Genomic DNA, 16,381 nt, shown 5'->3' with positions numbered 1-16,381 from the left:
CCATTTGATTTATTTGGAGATATAGAAACGATAAAGTCTTTTCTGGCGGTACACTAAAACAAAATGACATTGTTGATAGTATTCGCCAATTTTCTTATATTTGGTTTGTCAATAGGACTTCTAAATGTAATATAGATATAACTGGGTTAAAAACCCTTTGAACTCTTTGTAATTCCGTTTTAGCTCTTTGCAAGTTCGTGTGTTTTTTTCTGTTTCAATATATTGGACTGCTTTTAAAAAAAATACAAAAATATAACTAGGTAAAGAAAATATATTGCGAGTAAATCAACAAGTTGACATGTAAATAAAGATAAGATGCTTTTTTATCTGATGAATTTTTTTGGGTAAATGATAAAAATCACATTTTGGTCCACGGCAACAAAGACTTAAAGAGTAAACTTTGGAGAAATAAAAGATGGTAAGTGAAAGTTGATCAAGGTATAGGGTATAAGTGCAATTACTTTTCTTCGGCACCAAGGCGTAAATGCCCCTATTATTTAAATAACATATAAATTCTTGTACCTGATAAGTATTGAAAGCTAAAGGTACTTGATATACGTATAATTAGATACATACTAAAGTATTCAATAAGATATATAATATACAAGAATGGAATTATATGATATATATAATTTAATTAATAATTGATATTGTTGGAAAAAGTTTAATATAAAATTCGGCAAACCAAATGGGTATGAGAATATGTCCCATATTAAGAGGAAAAACTGAGGTGTTCAAAATATCTGAGAACAGAAAAACCAAGCCTAAAAATTGTACCGATTTTCAAATTAACCAAATCAATATTTTTGAATTTTTCGGTTTGGTTAACCGAACCGGTAAAGTCTTCGGTTTTTCAGTTCGATTACGGTTCATTGTTTTTTTTGCTACGGATGGTTAACCGAAAAATCAAAATTTTATTTTCTATTTTTTAAAATATTGTTTATGTTTAGTCGTTTAAGTTAATATCAAATTATTTCTTAAAAATTTCCAATTACAATTAATAATCATCATATTATTTACATTTTAGATTTTAAACCGATAATGATCATCATTAACACCTGTTATAAATATACATAGGTTGATACATATTAAAATTATCATTAGCATTTCATCACCATTTCATTTAAATAACTAAATATTTGACTATCTTTTATCTATTAATTAAAAATATATGTTTTATATTAGTCATATTATTTTCTATATTCAATAGATATATTGATAATTCATCCTAATTTCATTATTAATAGAGGTAACAACGTAATTAAACAAATTATATAAATTACTCATTATCATTCATATTTTTTAGGAAATTTGTTATAGGGTTTGTAATGGTTAATTGGTTAACTGGATAGTTGAACCAAAAAGATCAGTTAACCGAATATCGGTTAACTTGATTTTTCGCTTTAGGTTTAGGTTAAAAAAATGAACGAACCGATAGTCTCAGTTAACCTTCCGAAATATAACATTCCGAAATATGTTTTCGGTTCGGTTAACCGTCCATGAACACCCTTAGGAAAAAGTGAAGTCTTAGTAGGTTTTTTTGGAAATGGTACTTCCCTAACGAGGGTTCCGGGCCGGACTTCGCACAGCGAATCCTCCGCTGCAAACATGAGACTATGTCTCATGTCTTGGAGTCACTGTAGATGAACTTTCATGGCCACAAGTACTAAGTAGTGTCAGGATTTGAATATGAGTTAATAGGTTATCCATTATATCTTCCAAATGTCTTACTAAGTCACCACAACCCAACTGGTTAGCTCTTAGTATATTTATAATCATGATAGTGTAGGAGCTTACAAGCTTATGTGTGGTTTTACTCCAATATCTATGCGCGTAGAAGGATACAAATTGTGGATCATAGACTAAAGCCATGTTTTGCTAAATTTATTTTCATCGGTTGTTGAAAAGTTACGAAAATCATTTGCTTACATATAATTTTTTCATCAACATTTTCAGGCAAGTGATCATCTCCGACAATACATATGCTTAGGTTGTTAAACAACGAATCTTTTTAAAGGAATTATGATTTCCTGTCAATTTGTTTACCGGTTGCCAAAATTTTGTTTCAGGGTGGGCCAAATAATATACAAAATATGAACACGTGACAAAATTCTTCAACCCTAATTCTTTTTATTTAACAAATATATATATGGTACATACTATATATATATATATATATATATATATATATATATATATATATATATATATATACCAAATAAGGGGGTATGGCGGTTTTTTCCGGGTTTACCGTTAAACCATAAAAACAATATGAACAAAAATTAAAATAAAAAAGAGTAAACTTACAAGGAAGGCTATGAGAATGGAAGCAACCAGAGTCATATGTGCAACAGCAGCTTTTTTTTTTTTGTATAAGGGATATAATATGAAGTGCTTGAAAGAACTAGGAACTTAAGAGATAGGCTAAGAGAATCGGAAAGAGAGTGTTTAGAGAGACATGAGGGAAATAACAACAGAAATTTTTTTTATTCGTATGAATATTCGATATTTTTACAATCGTTTACAAGCCTTTATATAGGAAAGGGTAGCATAATATTTACACTTAAAATATCGACAGACAAAACATGACATTACATAAAGTAGGAAAAGACCACACACCAAATAAAGTAAAGGCACGTCTGTAAAAGTCGGAAATAATAATTCTATACGACAACTATAATTTCATAAATGGCCCTTGAACTTGTTATGTCTTGTCATTTTTCACAAATGGCCCCTAAATTTGTTCAAACTCATCACTTTGTATCCTTTGTTGAAAAAATATCATTTGCTAAAAATCCCGATGAGTACTATCAATAGAAACCGGTGATCCTGGTTCTGTGTCAATCTGTTCTTCACTGTTCATGATATCTTCTAGTCTCAATAGTGTATCTCCTTCGCCGCTGAATGATAAGAGCATATGCTAGTTTTGATGAGACCAAATTTGTAAGTAGTGTCCTTCTGCTAGGAGTTTATAATTTTCCCAACGAAAGCTTGCAGGTAGTAAAGGTGTTTTTTGAGCTGTGCATATATCTTCGTTCGAAAGATTCTGTAGAGTCCCGAAATCTATTTCTTGTTTGCATGATAACTTTTTAAGATATCCATGTTGTACTGTTCTTTGGGTGATGAAGATCCTTTTTCTAGCAGGTCTGTATGTATGTTCATCTGCTGCTGGAAAAGAAGAAAGAAATTTGCACCCAATAATTGGACTGATGTTGTGAGAGGCGATGTTTCCGGCTGTTAAAATAATTTTTTCTCCTAATTTATTAAGAAGACTTTCTGTGCTGCTATTGAGGCAGAATTCTAAGTAATCTATCATTCCATTGTGATAAAAATTAACTATCTGTTCTTCTGGCATATCTATAGTCTTTAGGTTTATCTGTAACAAGAGTATGGGAGTATCTTCTCCTTCATCATTCAATCTTTGGATTACTGTAACTCCTTTATAATTGATTTCTTGAAAAGCAATCTGTACAATCTTCTGCTGTAATTTATATAGAATTGCTGGAAATTCTATACAAATTTTTTGAGACACCATTGCTCAAATTCTTTGAACTGATCAAGTACCGGTCTCAACGTTTGTCTCCAAGGGAGATCTAAAATGCGAGCTTTAAAGCATTCATAATTTCTGTATATTGTTGTTTTTAATTTGTCGTCTTTTTTCTCATTCCTTTGTATAAGTTGTACATTTTTTGCTTCAAGAATTTTTATTTTTTGTTTCAAAATATTGTTTTCAATCTGGCTTTGTATATGCTGTGTATCTTTTCCAGATTGGATAAGTTGTTGTTGTAACTTTGCAATAATTTCCTCCTGAGCTTTGATCATTTGCTCTGGACTAGTTTTTGCTATTTCTGAAAATGTTTTCACCTGTTCGGGTTCTATGAAAAAACTGTTTAACCCAAAATGTTCTCGAGCAATATTCATAGCTTCTTGGAAGCTATAACATCCCTTGTAAAGGGGATTTTGACACTGTATATATTTTATGACTGTTGCCCAATTATTAAAAACCCCAACTTTAGTGCCCCTGATGACAACATAATATGTAAACTTCTTTATCTATTTTTCAGGAGTCAATGGTGATTGTTTATGAAAGTAAAAACTTAAAGCATTAAAAATTTGAACTTTAAATGATGAAGCCTGTGGAACTGTCTGAATATGCCATAAGTTGTCTAGTAAACATTGTTGGTCTTCTGTCAAGTTTACCCCGATCATGGGCCTAAACTTTTTACGTTCATCGAAGCAAATTGGTAAAGTGCAGTTACCAAATGCTATAACGGATTCTCTGTTCTGTGTATATTGTGTATTTTTTGAAGGTCCTGTCCAATAATGTGCATGTTGAATGTTTTGATATTGTGGTCTAGATCCTTGCAAAAGGTTATTATTATGTGTAATACTCGTTATCTCCATATAAGGAATCGAGTTCTGTTGTGTGAGTTTATGTAGATATTCTGTTTTTATTGCTGAATCCAATAATTTTTCTGTTGATGTTGTGTTTCTATCTTCTTCTGAGGAAATGCTCATAGAAGAGGAACTCTTTTTTGCTGTGTAGGCTGTATTAATTTGCTCTTTCCTTTGTTTCGACTATCCATCTGCAGAAAATAATTTGTTAATATTTTGGGATAGCATATCAGCTATTCCATTATTTTCTCCTTTTATGTGCTCAAAATTTATCTTATATCCACTTCCTTGTATTGTATTTTGTAAATTAATCCATCGTGTCCTGTTTATTTTCTTACTTTGATCATTTTTAATAAAACGAACTATAGCTTCACAATCTGTTCTAACTGTAAATTCTTTATGTAAAAATATTTTAGATTTTTCTAAAGCATTTATTAAAGCTTGTAATTCGTAGTCTATAGAAGTCCAATTCATTCCTGTCTTATTAAAGTTTCCACTAGCATATGAGCATATTTTTTCTGTATCTTTTAGGCTATATTTATCGGATTTACAAAGGAGAACGACTCCCCATCCTTCTTTGCATCCATCAACTTCTATTATTATGTAATCAGTAACTAATGGTAATTCTAATGATTTAATATTTTTAACTGCTTCTTTAATTATTTTAACTAATTTAATGTCTTCTTGGTTAAAATGTCTTTGTCCATTTTTTGTTGTTTTACTATATAATGGTCCCACTAACTTTGAAAGATTAGGAATAAACTTTCGCGCATAATTAATCAATCCTAAAAAAGCTTGTATCTGTTTTAGATTTTCAAACTTCTCTAGGAATTCTAAAATTTTTGTCGATATATGACTTTGTAATTCAATTTTTCCATTTCCTATTTCTAAACCAAGAAACGATATTTTTCTTTTAAACAATTCCATTTTTCTTTTAGAAATAACAATACCATTCCTTTTTATTTCTTCAAATATTTTCTGTAAATGCTTCTCATGTTCCTGTACTGTTTCACTGGCAACCAAAATATCATCAATATATACTAAACAAAAATCATATTTCAGAAAGATACTGTCCATAAATCTTTGAAATATAAATGGGGCATTTTTAAGCCCAAAACTTAAAACATTTCATTCATATTGTTCTTCAGAACATGTAAATGTTGTCAATGATTTAAAGTTTTTATCAAGCTGTAATTGATTGTATCCAGATTTTAAATCAAACTTGCTAGAAACTTTTTTCTTTTGTATCAAGTTTATTAAAGAGTCTTTATTAGGGATATTGTAACCATCATCTTCTGTATTATCATTTAGTCTTTTATAATTATAAACTATTCGAGCTTTTCCTCTTTTTATTTCAGAATGATTTCTTACTATAAAAGCTGTTGATCTATGTGGACTTTCCGATTTTCTAATTAATCCTTGTTCTATCATTTCTGGTATTTGTTTTTTAAATTCTTCTTTATCTAAAGGACTATATTATATGTTTGCTGTTCTTATTGTAATATCAGGATTTTTTAATTTAAATTTACAAATATAATTAACTTTTGATTTTGTAATATCTTCTCCTATAAATCCAATTTTCTCCAAGTGTAAAATTATAGGATGATTCATACTTTTTGTTATATCTTTTCCTTTTTCTAACTCATGTGTTAAAAATTCTGTTAATAACTTGATTGTTTCATTTTCAATGTTTGTCTTAATTTGATTATGTTTTAAAAAGTTTAGTTTACCTTGTCCACCACGCTTTTGCGCAAACTCCGATGTATTGGTATATTTAAGTGTTGGAATATATATATATATATATATATATATATATATATATATATATATATATATATATATATATATATATATATATATATATATATATATAGCGTTAGGTTCATATAAGACGGCCTAATTTTGTGAGACCGTGAGACGCATTTTTTTATTTTTTTTATTTTTTTATATTTTTTTAGTTAATTCAAGTTCCAAAAATAATATTAAAATTTTTTTTTGGATTTTTCCATTTATTTTGCATTTTAAAATTATTTTTTAGAATATGTACAGTGTGATATTCTATTGGAATATTTCACGTATTTTTCAAAAAAAAAAAAACGGGATTTTTTTTTATTTTTTTAAGTTAATTCAAGTTCCGAAAATAATATTTAAAAAAAGAATTTTTAGATTTTTCCATTTATTTTTTATTTTAAAATTATTTTTTAAAATATGTACAGTGTAATATTCTATTAAAATATTTCACATATTTTTCAAAAAAAAACGGGATTTTTTTTTATTTTTTTAGTTAATTCAAGTTTCGAAAATAATATTTAAAAAAAGAATTTTTGTATTTTTCCATTTATTTTGCATTTTAAAATTATTTTTAGATTTGGTCTCACGGTCTCACAAAATTAGAATGGTCTCAAATGAACCGGAACCTATATATATATATATATATATATATATATATATATATATATATATATATATATATATATATATATATATATATATATATATATATATATATATACTAGGTTATAACCCGTGTGCTACACGGTTGATTTTTTTTTAAAATGCTACATACAAGATAATTTTTTTTGAAAGTATAGTGTGATACTATGAAAAACTAAAAGTGGAATGCTAAAATAATTTAAATGTCATCACATAAACTAATATATCAATAATACTTGTAATTACATAAGTGGTCCTTATAAATTAAAGTTTTACATATGAGGTCCCTAAGAAATAAGTTACAAATACAGATACATAAAATGTATATGTATCTATAAGTAGGGGTAAAATGGTCTTTTTATTTAAAAATTGCTATAACTGTATTACATGTGACCACGGTTATACAATTCTACTTTTGTTTATTGGTAAATCATAGTCATATACACACTCAAATAGACAAGGTCACTGTTATAGCAAGAAATATAGTATTCTTTAATTCTTTTTAAATGTAACAGGTAAGATATCATTTTTCAAAGTACATGGCTAAAATAAGGAAAACTGAAAGTGGAATGCTAAAAATATTAAATGTCATCATGGAAACTAATATTCTAGTAATACACAAAATAACAGAAATGTTCTTTATAACTTAAATAATTACATGTAATGTTAAAATTAAAAAATAAACTTAAAAAATAAGAATAAAAAATGAAAAGGATACTAAATTATAGTATCATACTTTCAAATTAAAATATTAAAGCAAAAATACCGATGTTGTGCTTCTACTACCAAAGAATCCCCCTTGTTTTGCTAAGTTTCCCAAATTACCCCTAGACAAAGTATGTGGCAGAAATGGATGCATAACACTTCGCCTCCATCATCATGAATTCCTTATGTATTGATTTCTTTTTTAGTGAGGAAGAGGGAGACTTTACCTATGAAATTAGGGTTAGAATAAATGAATCAAGCAAATTTGTAAAAAGTGTCTATTTCCTATCTGTTCATGCCAATCATGTAAAAGCAACTATGAAATAAATAAACAATAATTTAGTATATAAATAATCAAGATCTAACCTATGAACTTCCAACCTCTTGTTCAATAAATATACAACTTAAAAGGTCACATTAAAAAAAAACATTCTCATCATTTTCCTATTTAACTGTGCATAATACAAATCACATATAGATTTTGTGTTGACAATGTGAAGAGTTCATTAACATAAAATTAGAGGTTTATAGACAGAATGAACAAAATTTGTAATATTAGAGCTTAAACCACACCTATTTATTTATTTATTTAATCTACTTCTTTCAAGTCCATTGGTGATTCATACCATTTTTCTCAGTGAAAAATGAACATAATGGTTCATTCCAAATAGTTAAAATAAAGGAAATAGGAGCTGAATTACATTACACCCTAGCTAGCAAGCAATGGATGAAGTGTTGCTGGAACAAAGTACACGTTATAGAGTACCAATTCAAGAGCTGCACAACATCCCTGGTCCAGACCCTTGCCATCTCATCCGAAATTGACCATATGTATTAGTAATCTGACTAAAATTGCACAAATCTTATCAAATGTATGATTACCACAATATTAGCATGTGATAATCCTTTTAGTATGTAATTCAAGTCCAACCAAAATAACTACAAGTTACTGTTCATTGATTTGGACAAAGATAACATGTTGGGAAATTGGAAACGATACAAGATTACATGGAACCATAATGAGATTAAGTATTAAAATCATTTTATCATGCAAACTGTCTTCATCCATCTGATATATTAATAAAAAATTTGGTAGGCATACCAGATATACACATATATACAAATATGGTTTAGAGAGAGAGAGAGAGACGTCAAATACATGCTTATCATTATCGATAACATGAGAAAGGGAAATTAATACCAGATGAGAGGTGATAGTAGTGAACTTAGGTCAAGCTTTCTTTGAGACATTTCGTCAAACACTTAGGGTGCTTCTTCTATAATCCTAAATAAAACTTGAAAATCGTCTTTTTGTATGTAACCTGGGAAGAAAACAGCCAATGCTTCTCAAGTCCATAAAATAATTAAAATGGTTATAAATCAATGGACATACCTAAGAAACTAAATACAATAAAATCCAGAAGGAGATGAGAATTATGTGGGTGAAACATCTCTGGGAAATAATGAAATATTTGGTATCTATATAACCGGAGATTTATATATCGTTAATGTATCGACTTACAAAATACCTAAAATCAGAAAATCAACGGATTGAGTTGTATACCAACAAATCCATAAAACAAAATTTACAATAATCGTGTGGTGAAAGTAGCATTTTGATATCAAACATGTTGAAAAATCATCAAAAGCCATTCATGTAAGTATATTGACATCAACTATGAATAAAAGAGAGACATGATTTTCTCAACCCAACATATCATCTAGATTTAGACATTGTGTAGATAGCTTTGTCGATGATCTTAAAAGTGGAGACCAATAATTTATAGATAAAATGTAGAAAACATAGAAAGAGGAGAGGGGTAACTTACATCGAGAGTTCAATTTTATAGTATGGAAACGTTTGGATTGTTCTTATTTAATGTCTCTATGAATCAATAGATTGTATGCAAGCAAGGGATAATAAGAACTTGTGCAGTTGTGCCTGTGTATGTTACAATCAAGATGGTTTAAGAATATAAAAAAGGCCTCACCTACTGATTAACCATATTCCTGTGACTGAAAATAGTAAAAGAATTAAGAAATTAGGTTAGATAAAAAGAGGGTTTTTTAAAACATCAAGTTTCCAACTTTTTGATAAAGTTAAGTCTAAAACCTTTATAAACATGCTCCTTGACAACCCCACGATTCATAATTGTGGATGCATTTGCAGTACCTTAAATACATCGATCATGAAATCCAAAGAGAAACAGGGTTGGAGGCCGAAAGGTGGAAAGAGGGAAGTGGCAAGATGTGTTAACCAAAATTATCTTCTCCGTCGCCTTCCCTTCCCATAAGAAAGAAGGATCATTAGGAATTCATTTACCCTATGCTCTATTATTCTTCCTCAATCTTCATTGAAGATATTTTAAAGGTTTGCCCCAAATTTTTTGAGAGAAAAATATGGAGAAGATATGGAAGTCGGAAGATATTAACTTGCTCAATTCTTGCCTAATACATCGACTACAATGAATTATTTCCTGAATGAATCCCAAAAAATTAGGGATTACGTTATTGAATACAGAATTGAACTTCACTTACAAGTTTTGAGCGGGAAAGATGAAGGGGGAGGCGTTAAGAGAATGTCACGTGGCGATTTTGGTACTGTGAAGAGAGGATATATATATATATATATATATATATATATATATATATATATATATATATATATATATATATATATATATATATATATATATATATATATATATATATATATATATATATAACCTTAATTTTTTATAGGTGGCCAAGACCCATTTTACCCTATATTGGTTGCGCCTTTGTTGTTTACTCACGTCTTCTACAACTTCAAATAATATAGCAGAATTATATCTTTTACTAACGAATATAGCAACAAATATTATGTTTAAAAACTTATGACAAACTCTATAATGGGTTACGAATGTTAGATGATGAAAAACTGAAAAAATATGAAAGGTATATGTGAAAAAAGTTATAAATAATTATTTTATTTCAAAATATAATTTAAAATCCGTCAAATCAAACAGTTATCCGCTTTTCATATAAATGTTTTATTTTTATCATATACTTTTGATAATGTTGCGAGAAATATGTTTTTGTTTTATACTTTTTTATTTGCAGAAACCTAACTTACCAATGGCTTTGTGTTAAAAATTAAATTTGTTGAAGATAAGTATGATAAAACAAAAAGCTACGGAAATGCTTAAGAAATATTATATAACACCCACATATTTGTGAACTTGTTGGAATATGATACTAAGTCTCACATGATGTTGCCAATGTATACATGTTGAGACAAATGGTGTGTTGTATTGGTTAAGATACAAACATCAAATTTTAAAAACTAGTTTTTTAGTTGAACCGGTATGGTGATCGGTTCTCGGTTTAATCGGTTCAACCACCAAGTGAACCGGTTTCTATATTTTTCATGTTTTTTCCTATTTTTTTTTACATATACATACATATATAGAAATCATAAATTTGATGTTTACAAATTCAAACATTAAAAATACATATAAAAATAAGTTGTAGATAAATCCAAATACATTAAAATAATACATAATCATAAGTTTTAGTGTTTTATATCAATCCATATACGTCAAAAAAAAAATAATAAAGTATAATACTGAAATTGAATATGGTTTTGGATGAATAAAAACACATCAAAAAACTTTATAACATTTACCATATGTTTTTATTTTAAGAAAACTAAATAGATATGAAAAAAATCACCAATGTTTATTATGTAAATGGTTCATTTTCATGTTTTTTACTCAGTTTAACCGGTTCAACCGATTTATTTTGACCGATTCAACCAGATTTTTCTAAATGTCGGCCGGTTCAATCTGATTTAGAAATCAAATGTAAAACCGGTGATAGTTGAACCGCTCCCTCCCCGGGTTCCCGGTTCGACCGGCTGGTTCAAACCAGTTTTTAAAACATTGCATCAAAGGTGTCCCTTATAAGAAAACTCAATTCAAAACCTATTTTGTAAATACATATAATCATACTTAGTATTTATGTATGATAGATAAGAAATATATCATCAAAAGAATATATATATATATATATATATATATATATATATATATATATATATATATATATATATATATATATATATACACACACACATACTAGATTATAGCCCGCGTTAAACGCGAGAAACGCATAAAAAAAACATATAATCGTTTATAGATATTGTATAATGATTATAAAAAAAATATATGGTTATTGGTATTATTGAAATGTGTAGAAAATACATTGAAAACGATAAATATATATAATCATTGAAAGATCTCTTTGTAGATATCATTTTTTGTTTTATTAGTTGAACGACTTTCCTCGTCTCATATAGTTATGATATTTATATATTTATAAGCATTTTAATTAGACGTTCCTTGCATAATAATATTACCTAATTTAAACATATATTGACAACCAATATACCATTTTTTCTATTGCATTAAATATTAACAACTATTTCATTTATTCAAATAAAGTTATGTAATATAATTTATAAAATGTTAAATGTTATATAGATTTAATTTTAGTATATCATCAATGGAGATTCTTTTCTAAATCATGATTGGTTTATTTTAAATTGATTATAAATATAAATGTTAGCTTTTATGTTTGTTCTTATTTATTTAGTGTTCGCAAGAACTTTGCATTAATTTTGGCGCAATTTTGAATAATTTTAGTATATCATCAATGTAATTTGATATATCTGTCAATTATATAAAATATAAAATAATGACATTTCATTACTATTGTGATAATTTAGTTTATATATTGTATTTTCACTAATCTTAACGGTCTTATTTTTTCTAATAACCGTAACGCTTTTACTAAATGTACTTTTTACAAATCTCCTAATATCTTATAATTTTTATCTTTATAATTTTTCAAAACTATGTTATTTTCAAGATTGACTGCTTTAATAGTGTTTTTTTTTTTTCAGTCTATTCAATTTTATATTTCATTGTACAACATCATCGTTTGTATGTATTCTGAAATTTCACTTTAAAAATGCTTAATGTTTACACCTTGATATTAATTTTTTTTAATAAACTCATGTAATAATTATGGAATATATATCTCATTTTAATTAACATTCACTTCCTTTATTATATCAAATTCCTCATTAAACGGATATACTTTTGGAAAATAATAATTATAATAGGGCAGCATTATCTAAGACGTAAATGTTTGATATACTTTTGGAGAAAAGTAAATCAGGATCATTAAAAAAAAATTCTATAAAGAAAATACAAATTTAAATTTGTTGAAATTATGGATGAAATTACTGGCAAAAATTTATTTTGGAGGGAGTTGTATTTTGTAAGGTATAATAATATTACAAAATTTGAAATATCTATATTTGTTGTGTAAATTAATAAATTTTATTGTTACTATACGAAGATAAAAAGGTAGGTTGATATGATATACAAAAACATAATAATTTCAATGATATTTTAAAATCATTCCAAAATTAACCAGATTCTTATGACATAAAAATTAAAAAAAAAATCATAATCATCTCTAATATATAAAAGTAACATTTTTGTAATTAATGTCAGTTCCCAAGATAGTTAATTTTTGTTTTGTTAAAGGTACCTAATATCTTTTCATGTTTATTTAAAAATTTTCAGAAGAGTAGTTAACTGATTTCATGTAATTTGTGACAAAGAAAATCGAAATATATGAATACATACATTTGATATAGGAACAAAAAATAATCGAAAAAAATATAAAAAGCGAAAGAAGGTACTGACCTTCTAGCGCACAAGAGCGAATGTTTATAGCAGAGAATGATGATGGAAGTTATAAGTAATATTAACGATGTTGTAGGAGAAAGTTTGAAGAAAAAAGAAACGATTGAAAATAAATGTGAGTCGCGGATTCAATGATGAATCGTATATATATGTGATAATTTGAATATGATTTTTCGGTATTAATGATTTTCTAATAAAAAAAAGATTTTATATTAATGGTTTACTAATATAAACGGATTTATATTAATGGTTGATATTAAGGTCTTGATTGAAATTATTTGTTAGTAATAATATGTTTTTAAAATTGACCATATTAAAATCTTCATGACTGAAAATTCAAGATGTAAAATATGGAAAACTTTTATTGGAATTAAATACATTCCATTTCAACGAATGTAAGTTATTGATTGATGATTGGAAAACATTTATTGGAATTAAATACATTTCATATGGAGAAGATGATGTCAGCAATTTGATCTAAGGGTGGAAAAAATAAGATTGAAATACAATCAATGGTCCAGATTATTTAAGATGATGTCATAAGGTTTCTCTTTTAGTAATATTTAAGATATATATATTGTTAAAGCATCAAAGTAAGGTAGAGAGATGTATTTTTGGTAGTAACTCACGCCAACTAGTTACAACATTTCTATTTCCATTCCCATGTTGTTTGGATGCCAAATTCTCACATTAAGAATATGTATGCATTGATTACTTAGAAACTAATTACACTATAATCATTTTAAATGGAATTATAAATCTTTAACATCTCATTTTAATCATTATGTATCATCCTTAGGATTATAAGAAAGCATTGGAAGAAACTCACAAATCCACTCAGTCCATCGAGTGAATGTACATGCCACTCCATTTTTAGATTTTTCACTTTTTAGCGTGTGTTTGGGATTGCTTTTTAAACGTAAAAGTCCTTTTTATAAAAGAGTTTTTTGTAAAAGAATTTTTTTTTTCTAAAAGATGGTGTTTAAAATGTGTTTGGTTTGCCTTTTATAACTTTTAAGTGATAAAAGCTAAAAGTCACAAAAAGATACGAATTTCTATCTTTTCTCCGGCCAACTTTTCCTTCTTGACTAAAAGTTGATTTTAAAAGATCTTTTCAATTTACCAAACAACTTTTAGTAATTTTTAACTTTTTGAAAAAGTTATAAGTCAAAAAGATGATTAAAAAGGAATCCCAAACACCCTCTTAGCCTCTAAACCATGCCCAAACTAATACTAACTTCCTTCATTTCACTCTTAATGACCTAGTATAGTTATTTAACATTAAAATACATGTTTTAAACCCTATTAACATCCTGATCATCATCATAAACCATTGATTCAATTGCTAAATGAATATTAAATAATTTATAGCTTCACAACTTGATAATTTTTTTTATAATTTTAAACACCATTAATGACTTCTATACTTGATTTTCATTTATGATTTGCAATTAGGATAGAAAAACCTAACTCCAAATATATTTATATATTATAAACATGATTCAATCATAACTTAAGAAGTTTGTGAGATATTTTTCTAATTATGAATTAACTCTAAATTTTTTTATTAAAGCTCATAATTCCACCATTTATACAATTGAAGGTTCTATGATATGATTTGGACTTTGATGAATAATTTACATACAAGCCATATAATTAACCTAATAAATTATTGAAGGCGAAATTGTACAAGATCTAGTGATGGTTTCATGAAGTTAGTTTCAATTCCTCCATTAAAGCATAATGAAATCAAATTCATCATTGGAATGAGATTGCATCATGGATTAGCATTCTCTAACATAGAATCTCAAATTAGATTGAAATAAGTCAATAGATTGGCTTATAAGATTTAGATATGGGAATAATATACAAATACTAGAAGTTAAATGATTAGGAGCTAGTTTGATGAAATAACTAGCTTAAGAGCTTCTCCTTGGAGCTTAAGCTTAATAACACCACTACATCTTCAAATCATACTCCAAATACATCAAAAATTGCAAAACTCGCCTTTTCTCCATCATCTGGCTCTCCAACAGTGGCAAACCTTAGTGGAGCATTGGGGGTCCCGGGCCACTGCTCAACTTTCGGCACATAGTGTAATTTTTTTTCTATTAAGTGCACCGACTTAAAGTACGAGGGACACCCCTACTAAAACAGTCTGCGTCCGCCACTGCTCTCCAACATTACGAGAGATAATATGGAAGATCGAGGGCTTAAATTCGTGACTCTAGACATTTGGAAAAAATAGGTCCCTAAACTTTTATGTTTCCAACTTGTTTCCCCAACTAATTCCCATTAGACCAAAAGTCCTAACTTTTTCTATAAAAAACCTAAAAGTTTATTTTTATTTTTATTTTTTTAACATTTAAGACTTAAACCTAGTTAAGTTCAAACTTAAGTTTCTAGATTTGACAAGTTTGATACCTCAATCTTCCAGATTTCCATTTACTCCAAATTAATTTTGAAATCTATTATTTTATTTGACTAAAAACTTTAATTCCATTATTTATTTTAAATCAAAGTTATTTATAAAGTCTTTCATTAGAATATTAAACTTTCTGACCCCAAGTGTGGGTGTTCCAAACTTCCAATGTAAATATAAGAAAATGCTAGGAATCAAGTTTTAACTTTTTAGTTGAGTTCAAAGTAGTTGAAAAGGGAACTATTGATGAATTGATAAAACAAATATTATATTTTATGTTAAGCTAAGGATGTATGTTGTTATCTTTTGATGGCTATGAATGGATATGGTTAGAAGCAATGGCGGCCTTGGGGTGGCAAGTGGTGCGGTCGTACAGTGCCTCCCATTTTAAGGGGTTTTCGAATTTGAAGACAAATAAATAGTAATGGTGTTAGTATTTTGATAAAATATATTTTTATTTGTTATTATTAAAGAAAATTAGCAGATAGCTATATACACGATGTAACATTTTGTTGTAATCTTAAAGTAATTTTAATTGTGAAAAATATCAACAAAAATAAAAAATTCAAAAAATAAAAATCTTATTATAAATTCTATGATTTATCAACAGTTTAAGTAAAGTATCTATATTAGAAAAATACATATTTTTTTTTTAATATAAGTTCAA

General features: G+C 27.5%; 1 long non-coding RNA gene across 1 annotated transcript; it reads right to left on the bottom strand.

Annotated features, from left to right (window-relative positions):
• Positions 1-7,461: 7,461 nt before the first annotated feature.
• On the bottom strand, positions 7,462-10,118 carry LOC122198080 (uncharacterized). Its single transcript, XR_006191914.2, has 3 exons — positions 9,707-10,118; positions 8,735-8,855; positions 7,462-7,760 (listed from the first exon to the last, which is right to left on the bottom strand). It is a non-coding gene; the product is annotated as an uncharacterized LOC122198080 (long non-coding RNA).
• Positions 10,119-16,381: the final 6,263 nt, after the last annotated feature.

Source organism: Lactuca sativa, chromosome 5 (genome assembly GCF_002870075.4).
Source record: "Lactuca sativa cultivar Salinas chromosome 5, Lsat_Salinas_v11, whole genome shotgun sequence".
NCBI lineage: Eukaryota > Viridiplantae > Streptophyta > Magnoliopsida > Asterales > Asteraceae > Lactuca > Lactuca sativa.
This window is presented reverse-complemented; position numbering and strand designations above follow the sequence as displayed.